Source organism: Chiroxiphia lanceolata, chromosome 9 (assembly GCF_009829145.1).
Source record: "Chiroxiphia lanceolata isolate bChiLan1 chromosome 9, bChiLan1.pri, whole genome shotgun sequence".
NCBI lineage: Eukaryota > Metazoa > Chordata > Aves > Passeriformes > Pipridae > Chiroxiphia > Chiroxiphia lanceolata.
In genome coordinates this window covers 12180604-12196084 of record NC_045645.1, presented here as the reverse complement: position 1 = coordinate 12196084, position 15481 = coordinate 12180604, and positions in this window count along the sequence as shown.

The following is a 15481-nucleotide window of genomic DNA, read 5'->3' as shown; positions in this document are numbered from 1 at the left end:
TGTGATGCCTTCCAAAGTATTTTATTAAAAACATAAGCAAAGACATCCAGTCTGAATGTCCAGCAGGTGCCAAATGTACAACCAGATGTTTGTGATGATCCCTCCAGCAGGAACAGGAACAGTCCAGAGTCAGCCAGCTTTCCTGGCACCAAGGATGTTCTCAGGAGGAAAGCCCAGACACAAAAATCCCAAATCTTCACTTCTCACAAACATCATACAAAAATATGTGAAAACCTTTCATGAAGCCTGATTTCCAGGGGGGAGCAGAGCTGTATCTTCTGGTGGTGTTGGTTGTAAACACCAAAATGACAGAGTTTTTCTGACATGTGGCCATTTAACTTGTCTGTCCCTCAGTCTCTGCACCTATTGGAGTTGCCCTGAGGATCACTCCTGGAGCTATTTATTCTTACATATATTATTATGAACAGTCCAGTGCAGAACATAAGGCTTAAAGTGCAGAATATAAGGTTTAAGAGCAGCCAAGTTTGTAAAGCCTTCGGAGCTCATTACATGGATGGTGGTACAGAAGTGCCAAGAATTGTTGTAAATTTGAATTTCCTGAGGTGTGTTTTCTAAATGCCAATATAAATAGTGCAGGAAATAGTAAAATGAATAAAACACACCACTTCATTCCAGTTCCATTGGGGAAGGCAAGGTGTGAAATGAAGAGCTCTGCTCTCCAGGTGGTGATCTCCATGCACAGTGCAGGTTTGCTCTGAATTTCATTGCTTTAGGAAAAATCGTGGAAACTCTTGATTTAGTTGCTGTTTAATGTGTGTTTTATACAACTTGTGTGATATAACCAGTTACCCAGGGAGTCGAAGAGAGAACTTAAAGAGCAGTAAAAGCTTCAGCTGTCTCTGTCTCTGCCTGGGATTGGTTTGCTGGGTACACAAACCCCAACATTCCCAGGTCACCAGGCTCCAGCACCACCCGGCACGATCCCGATGGATCCATCACCAGCCAGCCCACGGACACACTCAGGGAGCTGGGGCAGCACAGCAGGCTGGGGCTGTAAATCACCTCCCTGCATAGCTGGGAATAGCAATGCACAAGCCATAGGCAAGTATATTAATGTCTCCAGCTATCCATAAATGAAAAATCATGTACAGCAACGTTCTCTTTATTGTTATTCCAACAGAGGCCTTTTTCCTCTTTTATTTTTTATTTTTTTTATTAGAGCCTCTGTTTGATTTTTTGAAAAACATTTTATCTTCTCAGAGAGCTTTGGCATATGAGTATTTTTGCCTGTAAATAAAACTTAGTCTCTTTTACATGGATTGAGTGACTCTGTTTTAGAAAATTATAGCATTAAATTACTCAGACTCTTAGTGGACACTGAGAAGGAAGTCACAGGGCCAATGATCTCTCCAAACTTGGGCAGTCACCTTCAATCCTGAGGAACTGTAGCCACATAGAACCCAATATGAAGAATGTTGGCAAGGTTTTAAATTAAGTGTTTTTAATATGCTTAACCATGCATTTAATTTAAGCTTAATGAGACAGTTATTGTATGCTGACTAAATACCATGAGCTTATTAAAAACATATTTACAGAGATTAACAGTGATGTAATAGATACATATTTATGCCATCATTGGTAAACTGCTAATACCACGTTTTTAATTAATTGGCATGTACTCAATATACAGTAGGGCTCTGGAGATATTTGTTGTATTTGCTTTATGTTGATGAAGCACCAATTGGTTCAATGAGGGTTAATTAATCTAACTAACTACTAAAATATACATTTCCTATTCTGTGGTGATCAGGTCTTAAATCAAAGTACATTCAAGCAACTGGAATTTAGGGTGTGCTTAACAGGATGATTCACATGCTTACAGGTAAGTGGGGGCTTAAATGATCTGTTGAGTGGGGAGCAATTAAATTTTCCAAGACATACCAGAAGAAGAAATGAAATTGAAAAAAAAATAGACACAGAAATACCAAGCAACAGGTGGGGCATAAGAAGCAAAAATCTGAAGGGCTTTTGGTGCTGTCTCAAATCTGGTCAAGGGATCAAGAGTTATTTTTGGTTGCACTACCTGAGCATGTCTTAATGCTGAGAGTAATTCATGGTGCTTCTGGTGGTGTTCCAATAAGTGACAGTTTGCCATGGCCACAATCAGACCCCACATATACTGAATAACCAGCTGGGGAGGTTAATTCAGCACGTGGGTTCTGTTTGGATAAGTCTAAATGGCACAATATGCTCACCACGGACGCCTCACCTTACATGTGCTGGAATGTGTGTGTGCCTAATGGAAAATCTACGAGCATTTTTGGAGTGGTTAAAACACACTTTCCATTGGTTTTAATTTAATTTTACTTTTTTATGAAGAATCTTAGAGAAAGGGCACAGTGAAAAAGCAATGAAGCCCAAATTGCTGTACATGAAGTTTCATTTCTGGAGAGCCAGAGAGATTAATTCACTTGGCTGTGACTTGTTCATTACTACCCCAAGCTAACAAAAAAAATGAAATATCACAGAGAGCAGCTCCTCTATTCTGTGGGTTGTAGCAGTGTCCTGATCACAGGCTACAGAAGAGGAAATACTCTGGTTAACACTCTGACAATGTTGTACCTGCGCCAAGCAAATTATTCTGTTGTTGCAGTTTTGTTTACTGATCCTGATACAATTGTTTTTTCTGGAGCTTATTTTTTTATTATTTTGTATCTGGACAAAGAGCTCATTTTTCAAAGTGTTTCCAGGACTTGCATGAGGAAGTGGCACATCATTGATCAGGGGCTTTTGCCCAAGATGCTGAATCACTGGTTGTCTGTGTGGCTCCCTGAACCAGGGAAGGCTATCCAGGAGTTTGTGTATGTGCTGCTGGGAAGAATCAAAGGAAACAGGAGAAGGACCCTCTGTTAAGGTGCTTCAGGGAGATGAGATTTGTTCATTTGTATTTTTAGGCTCCAGAAGCCCTCACAGTACCAGAATCATTCTGGTAACAACCTCAATTATTCACGATCTGCTTCCCAGCACCTCAAAGCTCATCCAGCAAAAGGAAAGGCACTGTGTGGGCACTGGGTGGTGGTCAGTCAGACAGAGTGCTCAGGAACATTCCCGCTGCAACCAAGAACCACTGTCACTACCTCTGATCCAGAGGGAATGAAGCAAAGGCACAGGACAGCCACAGAGATGTGGAGGTTTCTGGAGTTACCTGCTGCTGAGAACCATTGCCCTATAGGATCTGGAGTTTAGTGTTTTCTGTCCATTGTCAGTGACAAAATCCTGTCATGGTTTTCCTACCTTTTATAAAGTCTGTCAACCTTCAACATCTGATTATTTTTTCTAAGTATTAAATATCGACCAGTCAGTAAAATCAAGATCATAAGTGTATCTTCATCAAGGCTTGGATCCAAAGAACTGTTGTGGAGAATTATATGTAACTTGTGTCAGTTTGGCAAAATTTAGATCCAAGTCAAGCCTTGGACTTGGAAAATATTAATATTTCCGGATTTGGTCTGGGTTTTTGGTTCAAGTGCATCTCTAAGAAGGATAAAAATAATGATGATGGGAAAGAAGTTGAATCATCGTCCATGAGGCTGAGAAAGGCCTATAAAAGATCAAGGGTGATATCCTGACACAGGGGTATGAATAAAAATACTCTACTAAGCCTTTATTTCATACTTAGCTTGTCTGTAACAGTTTACAGCAGAACTTCATAGCATCCATTTGTATTGCTTAAATTTTTTAATGGTTCTGATTTCTTTGTTGAACCTTTTTGTAGAGGGAAAAATGTTAACTCTTACTAAGTGACATGGCATTTTATTCTGACTCAAAAGCCTTTTCTTTAAAAATTACTTAATTAACATTTCCAGGTTCATAACATTTTCATTTATCCCTCTTTTTTGTTTTTAAATGTTTTTTTGAGTTTTCCAGTGATCGTGCTAGAGGTTTCCTAATGTATTAAAAAAATCACAGAGTGTGCCCAGTGGGATCTGCAATCTGATTAGCTTTCAGTTTGAAGCTGAAGGAGGAGATTAAGCAAAGAAGGACTGCTGTGCTATTAAAAAGAAAACCTGATTTCTTTTAGCCATTAGCCAATAAAATGAGTACAGCTGTCAGCAGAATGGCTAAATATATTACATAGTGAAAATTATCAGGTAAATATTTGAAAATTATGCAACTTTGGATGTGGGATAAGATAAATTCTGCTCTTGGGGTAACTTTTAAAGCTGGAGTTGTTCTACAGCAACCCACGGGTTTTGGGTCTCTCTTTGAGGAGCCTCTTTGTAGTGTTTCATCCAGCTCTGGGCACAATGGGGTCTGGGCATTGGCTAAAGCTCTAAGTTGTTGCCACAGTAAATAACAAAAATAAAACTCTAATCCTACTGAAGTCACACGAAGCAGTTCCAAATTTATATCTGGAATTTAGTGCGATGTGGGTTCACTCTGGTGATTTACCTCTTTGTACCAGCTTCCCCCTAAACACTTTCCAAAGCCTTTCCAAGGAGTGGAAGTGCTGCTCTCTCCACTCTGTCCCTTTGGCTGTTCTGAGGGCCCTCTAAACATTTTAAGTGGTAAAAGCTACAATGTCCCACATAAAAAATGAGGGATGTCCCGCTCATCTTTCCAGTCATAGATTTTTCCAGCGTTTTTAATACGTCCCACGAAGTAAAGAATCAAAAAAAGCACCTTCTATGATGTTTTCCATGAGGGTTGAATGTAGTTTTGTATCTGATTTAAATACAAGATCTTCAATGTCTTAGCAGCACATCAGTTTCCTACATCTCTGGAGAACTTGACCTTTTTATCCGCACGTTCAGAAGCTGTTGTACACTCCACTGAAATTCATTCCCAACTAGAACATACCAGCTATTTAACCAGCCTGTTTTATGAGGATACGTTCAAGCAAAATGTCATGGAAAAACAATTTTTCCTCTGAAAAACAACTGCTTATCTCAGAAAGCATCAAATCAGAAATTAAAGCAGAGTAACAAAGGGGCATATTCAAGTAGAAATGAGGTGATGTGGGGAAGTTCTGAAAGAGGAAGGGTTAGTGGTAGATGGAGATGTGGTAGGGGCTCAGAGTTTCCAAATACACTTTTAAACCCCAAAATAATATGTTTAAAACATTAAAAGGGTAGTGCAGATATTCAGACTGGGAAAGACAATAAGTATATGTAAGTATAAAGGATACATATAAATATTCTTCTCGTATACCCTGAGCCATTCATTAACTCATACACACATCTCCTGAGATGTAAATAATCATGTAAGCCGTTGAATATGTATTTTCTACACCTTTGTATCATTAATTTAACATACTATATATACATCTAAGCCTTTATTTTCTGTCCATGTCTGCACAGTTAAGAACCAGGTCTCAGACCTGAAGGCTGTGGGACCATGCAGAGGTGAAAAGCAAAGTGACAGGAAGCAGATGTTTAAGTTCATCAGTATTAGCAAAGCTCCTAAAGTCTAAAGATAAGTGTGTGCTTAAAACCCATTGAGTTCCATAAGATGAAGGCTCAGAGCTGAAGTTAAGCATATGTTTTGGGGAACAGGGATGGACGGCTGCCGGATGCCACAGCACAAAAATTAAGCATATGTGTAGTCTGAGCAGCTCATAGCCTTCGATTATAAAGGTTTCTTGCAGGATTTGTATTTATTTGTTTTCCTGTAAAGCATTTTTCTTTCATACAAAAACATTTACAGGCTGGAAATAGGAAGCAAATAACATTAGTCTCATTTCATAGTCAGGTGATTATGAGTAAGTAAGGGAAGCTTGGCTCTGCCCATTCTGCATTAATTCTCCTTTTCCCCTGCTATTTTATCCTCACTGAGAAGTTCAAGGGTTAAGCCATCCCAACATGCCTCACTCTCAATTTATAAACCAGAAAATCTTCCATAAATCAAAAGTTACAAACAGACTTTGTAATGTCATAACTCTTGTGACGGCTCTGCCTTTGATTGATTCCTATACATACATTCTGTGTGATTACCATAATGTGTTCTTGGGGGACAATTCCAGCAGGGGAGAAGGAAGGCACAAGGAAAGAAGTAAATAACAAATGGTCCTGACTCCTCCTCATCGAGAGTGATTTCAGTCCAATGTTCCATCATATCAACTGGGAAAGAGAGTCTTAGGGTTTAGGCAATCAATTACAGATATGTGTAGAGGCAGACACAATCATTTCCCTGATTGTCACCAGTCCAGAGCAGTGACACAGGGAAGTGATCCATCAGTCTATTCCCACTGACAATCAGAGAAAGATGGCAGACACTTGTAGACTAACAGGCACCTGGATTGGCTGGCTTGGGAGATTGAAAAATAGCTGGATTTCAAACATAGCTAAACCTTTAAAAACCTCTGTTGGAAGATTTCAGACATTCCTAGAAAACATTTAGAGCTATTACAGGAGTCTCTCCCATTACAGTGGGTGGGGAGGAGGGTAAACCTGCTTTCAAGTGCATTCGCATAGATAGAGTGAAGTAATCATGTTTAAGCCAGGAATATCAAAGTTCTTTCTGATTTGCAGGCTTTTCTTTTCTTCTGCTTTAATGTTGTGTTTTTAATAGGCAATGTATTTTTTTAGGCAAAGAACAGAAAATTAGGTCGACTGTGATCAGAAATTTAGCATTAGATTTAGAGGGCATTCGTTCTACTGCTTAAGGCTGATTTTTCCTCAGTGGACAGGGGGTTATTTATAATAAAAATCATCACTGACCATCTGCAGCAGGGTGCAGAGCTCAGAATATGGTTAGTCCATCGGCCTGAGAAATCCCATCTTATAATAACCTTTATTTAAGTTATCAGAGCCCTACAGAAAAGCAATCCACACATTCACTGAGTCTTTAGTAGCCAGCCAATTTCAGATTTAATATATTTATTGTTTTCTTCTTATAGTAAATTTCTTTTAAAATATTTTTAAAATCAGCAGAATAAGAGAAAGCAAACATTGACTGGTTGAAACATAAACCACAGAGCAGCATCCCACCAGCTGTACAGGGCTGGCTGCAAGATGAGGACCGTTGTTGACATCAGCTGTTGACATCCCAGTGTTAAATGAGCGATGTTTTGGCATTGGGAACTTCCCAGGCACATCTCCCACCACTCCTCCCCTCACAGCTCTTCCCTTGACAACTGAGAATCCCAAACTCAACACCTGCAGGCAGAGAAGCAGTGTAGGGACTGTGCCTGGCTGTGTCCCTCCTGCCCCACTGCTGCAGGCTTCATCTTTACCCTGATTTGTGATCCTCACCTTCCCAAATCCCCATTAGTGTTGGGTTTTAAGGCTGGACTTTGAAGGAAGGGATGCTGTGCTTAGGCTGGGGAAAGGCCAATCCCCCCTTTAGGCAAATACTTTTACCTGAAGGCACGGGTAAATTAAGTGAAAATCTGGCAGATCCTGAGGAGGTGGTGAAATGAGGAGCTCTGCCAAAGCCTGGAGTGTGCAACTGCTGGGTGAGGAAGGAGCCTACCCTTGAGGCTCATGGAGTTGGGATTTGATGCCGTACCCCAACAAAGGATGTATTTTTGGCAGCCCAGGGAAGGAGGGAGGCTCACAGGCATTTGGTCCTCCTACCTCTGAGCTTCTGTGGGAGGTGGAGATGCTCCCACAGGGCTTTTATTAAAGCAGCCTCTTTCATCTGCCTAATGGGGTCGTGGTGGCATCCAGCATTTCCCTTGAGGCTCCCACCCCTAAAATGCTTCTGCTGCTCCCACAGCTTTACACCCTATTTCACAGCAGGAAAGGGAGCTGGTCTTGCTCCATGTTGGGGCATCCTCACCCCTCTCCCAGAGACAGGACATGCTGAGCCCTTTATTTATGATATTTATTGATGTCCTGAGAGCCATCTATATTAAACCTTGATCTGCCTTCCCAGTCCTCAAGCACTCCAACACACAGAAGCATCACATATTTGGTTGATTTTTTTGTGAAAACAAAATCCAGGAGCTCCCATTTTAAACATACCCAGGCCCCCTCTCTAGGACATCGCTGACAAAGTTCTTGGATAACATTAGTCTGACGGCAAAATGTATAAAATAGGATTTATTATTAATTCATAAAGAGCTTTGATATCTTATCTATCGTTCTTCTCTTGTAATGATTTTTAATGTCATCATGGGTTTTAATTTTGCATGAAACCCATCGTCGTCTGTTTTCATTTGTTTGGTAAACCTTGTCTATTTTATTAAGAAAATCCCAAGGCTTCTGTGGGTATTTGTGCAACAAGAAGAATAAAGAAATGTTAATAGTAATTTGTTTCTAGTTCAATGCAACATTAATTTCAGCACTACATTATGAGGATTTTATTTTTATAATTCCTCAACCTGGGGAAATATACTTTCCGTTCCCAAAATCCAGTAATCCAAATGAAGAGTGAAAAATCCTCAGTGTCCTAAGATCTTGTACAAACTTTAACTTACCTTTTATTTACTGTATATGCTACTGCAAGCCAATAGGAACCGTAACTCCATTTAGATAATAATAATCAAATTATCCAAACCTGGGAGAACATGTTTTATAGATTTTGGTCTAAATTTAATACAAAAATGCAGTAGTCCTTGTTTGGAAGAGTTTATTAAGGGTTAGCAAAGAAAAAGCTTTTTCAATAGTCTATAACTCTCTAATGGCCTTTTTCAAATAAAATGGGAAAGAATTTGCAAAGAAACCTATATCAGTGAGCTGCAATTGTAACATTACAGTACAGGTCTATAAATCTTGACATGTTCAGAAGATTGCCTAAACCAGCAATACAATCTGTCCAAACCTCATTGTCTCCACGACCAGCCAGACTCATTTTAAGAAATGTATGTGGTCTTCAACCTAATTTTATCACCTTCATTTGTAAACTAGTCAATCAATCAAAGCATCCTGTGAGTCTAAATAGAAAAAGGAGTGCATTTTCATGCATTTCCAGACAGCACAGTCAAAAATTAATCTCCACTTGATCAGACATTCCTTGCCCTCATCTCAATAGAGCATCATTAGGGTCAGCAATGTATATTAAAAATAGAGTTGCAGGGAACTGTTCGCCAGGGACTCTTTGCGAGATACCTGCTGCCAGATCCAGGCGCTCTCTGTGAGAGAGGGCTGGGCTCATCCAGGGAAGAGCAGCCTAAAAACAAACTTAACAATGGGGAAAAGAGAATTATCAGGAATACACATGCTCCACTGTCTGATTCTTGCACCCTGAGCACAGAGGATAATGCTGCTGGAATGTACAGTGGGATCCCAGAGGAGACCTCACCTCATGATCCCTTTTCTATTTATGTTACGGACTATCTGTAGACATTATTCTTATATATTTTCCTACTCGTACGTGTATTTGTGTGTGATGAGACTGAGGGTGGGCAGGTTTGTGCTGGGGAGATGGGCAGTGGCTTTGCACTGTGCCCCGAAGTCCTAATTCCTACTTTTCCATTGTGGAGTTTATGGCCCCTGTTATTGGGCACATTTGGTGCGGTGCCGCCCTGTGGATATAACAAGGTAGGTCGGGACTGACCCCTCCTTTCCCTTGCATCTGCTTTTCTTACCTCAGGCAACACCAAGAAAGCAGTAAATGCTGTAATGGGTCTTGTAGGGATTGCCAGCTGGTGCTGGAGTTCTGTACAAACAGCAAACCCACCAACTGCCCATGGGGAGCTGTGTCTGAGCAGCCCCTAGACCCTGCTCTGGCTGAGCTGGGACTGTTGGGGTGGCACAGACAAGAGCAGCCCAAAACTGCTGGAGCTGTGCCAGAGAAGACAACAAACTGGGGCTGGGCAGTGTCAGAGGAGGCAGCACATCTTGCTTTTTTTGGGAGCCTAAGAAAAATTCCAGAATGAGAGACATGGTACCTGAAGTCCTCCTTCCACCTTCCAATCCTGCTATTCTCTGGCTGCCCCAAACTGTAAAACCTTATTAACTGGCTGGGGAACACTTTCCCCAGAGGTTTTTGCTCCCCTAATTAAAGCCAGAGCACAGAGGGTGCTGTTCTTTCGGGAAGAGGGCCCTGGGCTTCTGCTGGGAACCTCTTAGCACAGTGACAATGTGCTGGATACATGTGGATGCACTGGCTGGATGAGATTGATGATTACGTGATACTTGGCCATCTGCCTCCTGTCTGCTGGAGCAGGTGACAACCTTGGCAGAAGGGACAGGATGAGGCAGCTCCCACACCATGTAGGGGCCTGTTCCTCCCAGGTGTAAATCCAGAGTGGGGTGGGGAGTTATAAATAAATACTTCTGTTTTACACCATCCCTTGGGAGTTCTCCAGCAAAGGCCGAGCAGGAGAGATGGTTTCACACACAGCAGCACGATGAGGTGGGGTTGAGGAGGAACTGCCTTAGGAGGCTGCAAGAGAGACACTGCTCTGGAGACCCTGAATTGAAGACCTCCCAAAAGCCTGGGACTTCAGAAAAAATGACCTAATGCTTTTCAGCCTTATTAGTCCATAATCCCTCACCATCACTCTTGGCAAGAAGGAAACATTGAATTTCCAGGGAATATACAGAGACTTCACAGATGTTTCCTCCTCTTTTCAAGTGTTTTTTCCACAAGGGGTCATTGCAGAGCAGAGCAAGGATGACTTCAAAATTAGGTGATTTTTTCCTTTTCAAAAGTAGAGTAGACATTTAGATGCAATTATTTTAACTAGAATTGTTAACACTATTAATTTGTAGCTGAAAAAACACCATAATGTCTTAATATTAATTTTTTGGTTGGTGTTCAAGTCAACTACATTTAGACTGAGCAATGTTTTAGTATAACTACATTTAGAAAAATAAAAAGGAGTAAAATAAGGGAAACTGCCTCTGCGTATAAATAAAGCATTTAAAAATAAGTGTAGATTTCTGTGCAGTAATTAGGATAAAAAGAGAAGATTGAAGATGAGATGTTTCTGAACTGAAAATTAAATTCAGCCTTAGAACATCTAAAGAACAGATCAGAAGCAATTGCAAACCATCAAACCGCTGTTGAGTTCCAGAGAACTGCTTTCATGTTATGTTTCTTTTTTCTTTCCTTTTGTTTGGCAAATAAAGCCTTTTCAATAATTCAGGCAAATGGCTTGATAAATACAAATAATTGAGCATATTAAGCTTAAAAATAAAAACATATTTTATCATATGTAACTTAAAAAGTAATCATATAATTAATGGGTGAAAAACAGAGAGAAAGATTGCCAGAGATTAAGATTAAGCCCCGCAGAAGAGAATGTTCTAACTAGAAATTGGTTTAATTAATAGCACATTTTACATAATGATTACAGTGTAATTGCGCTGACTAGCAGAGTGTCATTAAATATATCCATGCTCCTTTACAACACCCTAAGGCTAAAAATAATGAGTTACATTGAAAATCACTATGCAACAGGTTCATAAATAACATTTAAGCCTATACAAGGCGAATACTTATAAATAATAAATATTTGCCTTTTGTAATTGAAGAAAAAATGACAGCCTTCTTTTTCTGCTCCCCTGTAGATTGTCATGTTATAATGCTGCAAAGATTTTTTCCCCCTTGCGTTCTCTAGAAAGTGCTGAATAATTTATTCAAATGCTAATATTCCACATAGTCTGACTTTGAGGAACAAATATTCCTCCATAAAGAATAAATGCCAAGTTGCTTATTACCAGCTTCCTTCTACTTTGCATCGTGCGGTCCCCAAAAAACTGTCACAGCCTATTCCACATGTCAGAGGAAGTCAGTGGCCAGATTTTCTTCCAGAATAGTTACATTCCTTTTTTTTATTTAAAAATTACCTCTTCTCCCAAAATGTTCATCATGCTCAGAGCTGTTATGTAGCAACAGCTGCTCCTCAGCTCCAAAAAGGACGACATCATAAACCTGATAACTTTTTAATCTCCAGGTTTTCTCTGGTGGATCAGGAGGATCCAATAAAACCAGGTTTGATTTCATATCAGCACTGGGCTGACATTTGAAAGACCCCCAAATGGTTGATGCTTAGTTATCGACACAGCAACCTCTCCAATGTCAAAATAAAGCAAGAGAAAGCTCCATCCAGGAGATGAGAATGTTCTGGAGCATTCCAGCCTTGCCCTGGGTTGTAGCTTCATGCCAGTGTCATCCCAAGGCAGGACTGCACCCAAGGCTGGGTGTCGCCTTCTCCAGAGGCAGAATTGGGGTAATAACTCAGATATTAGGGGGAAAAAAACCCTCTTTGAGTCCAGAGGTTTTCCATGCTCTGTGTGTCATCCTTCCAACCCACAGAGCTGAATTTTGGTCTCAGATGAATCAATAATGGCAACAAAAATGAAGGAATTTCTCCTAAGTGAAATAGGCTGAACACTGGAAAAACACACATTTTTATGGCAATGAGATACTTTTTGGCATTCTCATGCTTATTGTAGGTTTTTGTAATATTAGAACCAGAAACCTTATATTGCCTGGGCACTGATAAAACAAGTGTGAGCATCTACAGTGGAAAAACCAGCAGTTTGGTACCAAGAAGAAATACGGTGTTTGTTGGCAAGAAAACATTCTCAAGGTGAATGTAGAAGGCTGATAATGCACAGAAGAATTCTTTATTTTTGGATGATACAAACCCCAATTGTCCATAACCATTTATTCATGTTTTTCTCTACCACCAAAATGAACACAGGTAAAAGTTCCTTGTTTCAGTCAAGCATTTTTCCCCCTTTTATAGAAGCAGGACTGATATACCTTCCTATCCACTGAAAAATTACCCCTTTTTATCATTATCCTCAACACTGTGCAGATAGATGAAGCTACAGATATATTTGAAGAGTTTGGAGAAGCAAAACAGGAGTTAGTTTTAATGGAATTTAATTCCATTTTAATACAATTTGCATAGTGGCAGGATGGGTCATTAGGACCATTTCTTGGGTTTCTGTAGAAAACTACATTTGCATCATTGTTGGCCATCTTTTCTTTATTTCTCGTGATTTTTACAGCTTACAACATCCCACTGGGATCTCCAGAGCCCACTTCACTCCTCAGGAAGTGCAGGCAAAGGCAGGAATGGACTTCCAATGGGAATCTGAACTGAGGCGGCTGCAGAGCAACTGCTCCTTCCATATCACACCAGGAGTGCCTTTATCCCACCAACCAACCCTACTGACAGCCCAGGGAGGTAAGAAATACTGCATATTTCCCCTTGATAATGAGGGGACTGACAAAGTTTAGCTCAGGTGACTGGTGTTGCACCACCCAGTCAAAACTGAAGGGAAAAAGAATCCAGGAATTTTAGTCCTTTGCCTTTCCTGAGTTTTCTGACACAACAGTGCACTAATGAAAATTTGGGTGTATCCAACCATTGCTAGATGGGATGGGAATCTCCTGCTATCCCTGTGGGAATCATATTATGGTGTCAACTTTTGGAATGTTATTGAAGATCCCAGAAATAATAATTTTCCTGCTTTTTCACACCCCCTCCAACACCCGTAGACGTGTGATCTGAGCGCCTTGTTTTACCTTGGGGGGAAATGCTGAGTGCAAGCAGAAGTCAAGAGAGCAGATTTTAACAATTAGCACTTTTTAATTATTCCATCTTTGCTCATTGTTAATGCTGGATCAAATAACAAAACAAATATGATGAAATTCTTCCCTCTATGGTAAAATGTTCAGGTTTGCCTGTACTCTCCAGGCTCCAAAAAACAAGGATATCAAGAATTACTTACCCTGAACCTTGGAGGAGATTGCAGCATTTTGTAAAAAGCACAAAAATATGGGGTTTTTTTACAATTAGATAGTTTGTCCCTTAATGATCTCTTTTAATACTTTAATTAATTACCCAAATAATTTAAAAAATCATACCTGATATAGGAAATGTAATGCATTTATTTGGATCCTGATCCAGAGCCAGCTGATATCAGAGGTCCTACAAAGGCGACCCTTTTTATTAGTAGCATAGAAAAAACCAGGGATTTCTTTTTGCCACAGAAAAAGGAGTAAAACTCCTGCAGACTTAAAAAGTTTCAATTTGCTTAGCTGTGTTAAGACAAAACACCTCTCTAAAAGTACAAAAGGGCAGGATTTAAAACAAGAAGAAAGGTTAAGAAAGATTAAGAAAGAATGTCTTCCCCTGTTTATTCACTTCTGCTGGGCAATAATCTAATTTCCAGTCTCACGTCTCTATTTCAGCCCACATATGGCAGTAATATTGGATCTTCAGCAGTGCAGCTTAACCATGACTAAACAGGTTGATGAATGTCATGCATCTTATCATCATACATGCATATTTTTAAATATAATTCACTTTTGATCTGCACCCTTGTGCAGTGGTGAATGAAAACAGTTAAGATTTCTTCCACTGTCTGCCTTTAAATGTATTAAACAGCCCTGCTGTCAATAGATTATATTCTTGTACAATGATAATAGCCCAAAAAACTAAGAGGCCTTGTCAGGAATTGCAGTTGTCACAGTTTGATGCAAATGATTTTACTTGGTGTTCATCTGCTGCACAATCAGCTCATAATCTGGATATACATCACAGCATGACATGGAAATTTCCTGCTACTCTGCTTTCATTTCCAGAGGCAGCAATCAAATGAAAACCATTCAACCTCACCAAAATGTATAAATAATTTTCATTCAAACATATTAACAGTCAAAATATGAGAATTTATCACAGAGCACTACGCCTTTTAAGAAGCAATAAAGACTTTACTTTTTAAGCATATTTCTACTTAGAAAAGTAATATGAACAGTAAGTTGCGAGTTTAAAAGAGGATTTAAAAGTCCAGACATGGCACCAAATCTTCAAACTTAAGTGTGTTGATGCTGCTTTGCTCCACACACTGCTTGGGAAAAAACAGCCTAGAAGAGGGTTGGGAAAAGGGGAAACAAGGGGTACTATTCAAATGACTGCTTTCCCCTCAGACTTGTCCCATAAAATAAACATAAGTATTCAAATACAAAGAACAGAAAATAAAATCCTGTGGCACAGAATCTTGTGGTATAGCAAGCAAGATTTCCTTTATTTATCTCTTCATTTTCATTTATACTCTAGATTAGATTTTAATTTAGTTCAGTTTAAGGATCTTTTTCTTTTGACTACCATTAATATTTAAAGGGATGTTACAGGCAGGAACACCCCCAAAAAAACCTCTTTTAAAATACATCCTGTGAAATTCAAAGATACCAAAGGAGGATGGGGCTGAACTCCAGTTCCACCAGTGCCAGCCTTCAATTATCTTCTGTTTGATCCCTTTTTGGCCTAGTGGAAAGCATCTCTGCACATGGCAGGGGGTTGGAATGATGATCCTTGAAGTCCCTTCCAACCCAAACCAGTCTTTGATTCTGTAACGAAAATAACAACTGAAGAAGGCAAATATTTGCCCTGCCTGCCTGGCTGTGGGGAGACGCAGGTCTGGGAGCATTTCCAGCTGCATTCCCAGTGGGAATGGTGCTGGGGGTTACTGGGAGCATTGGGGCACAGCACCATCCCTGCTGTGCAGCATCAGGGATGAGTAGGGAGAGCCCAGAGGGTGTGGTACTCCACTGCACTTGTGCAATCACCCTGCATTTATTGCTGAAATGAACCTTTTTTGGGTGTAGC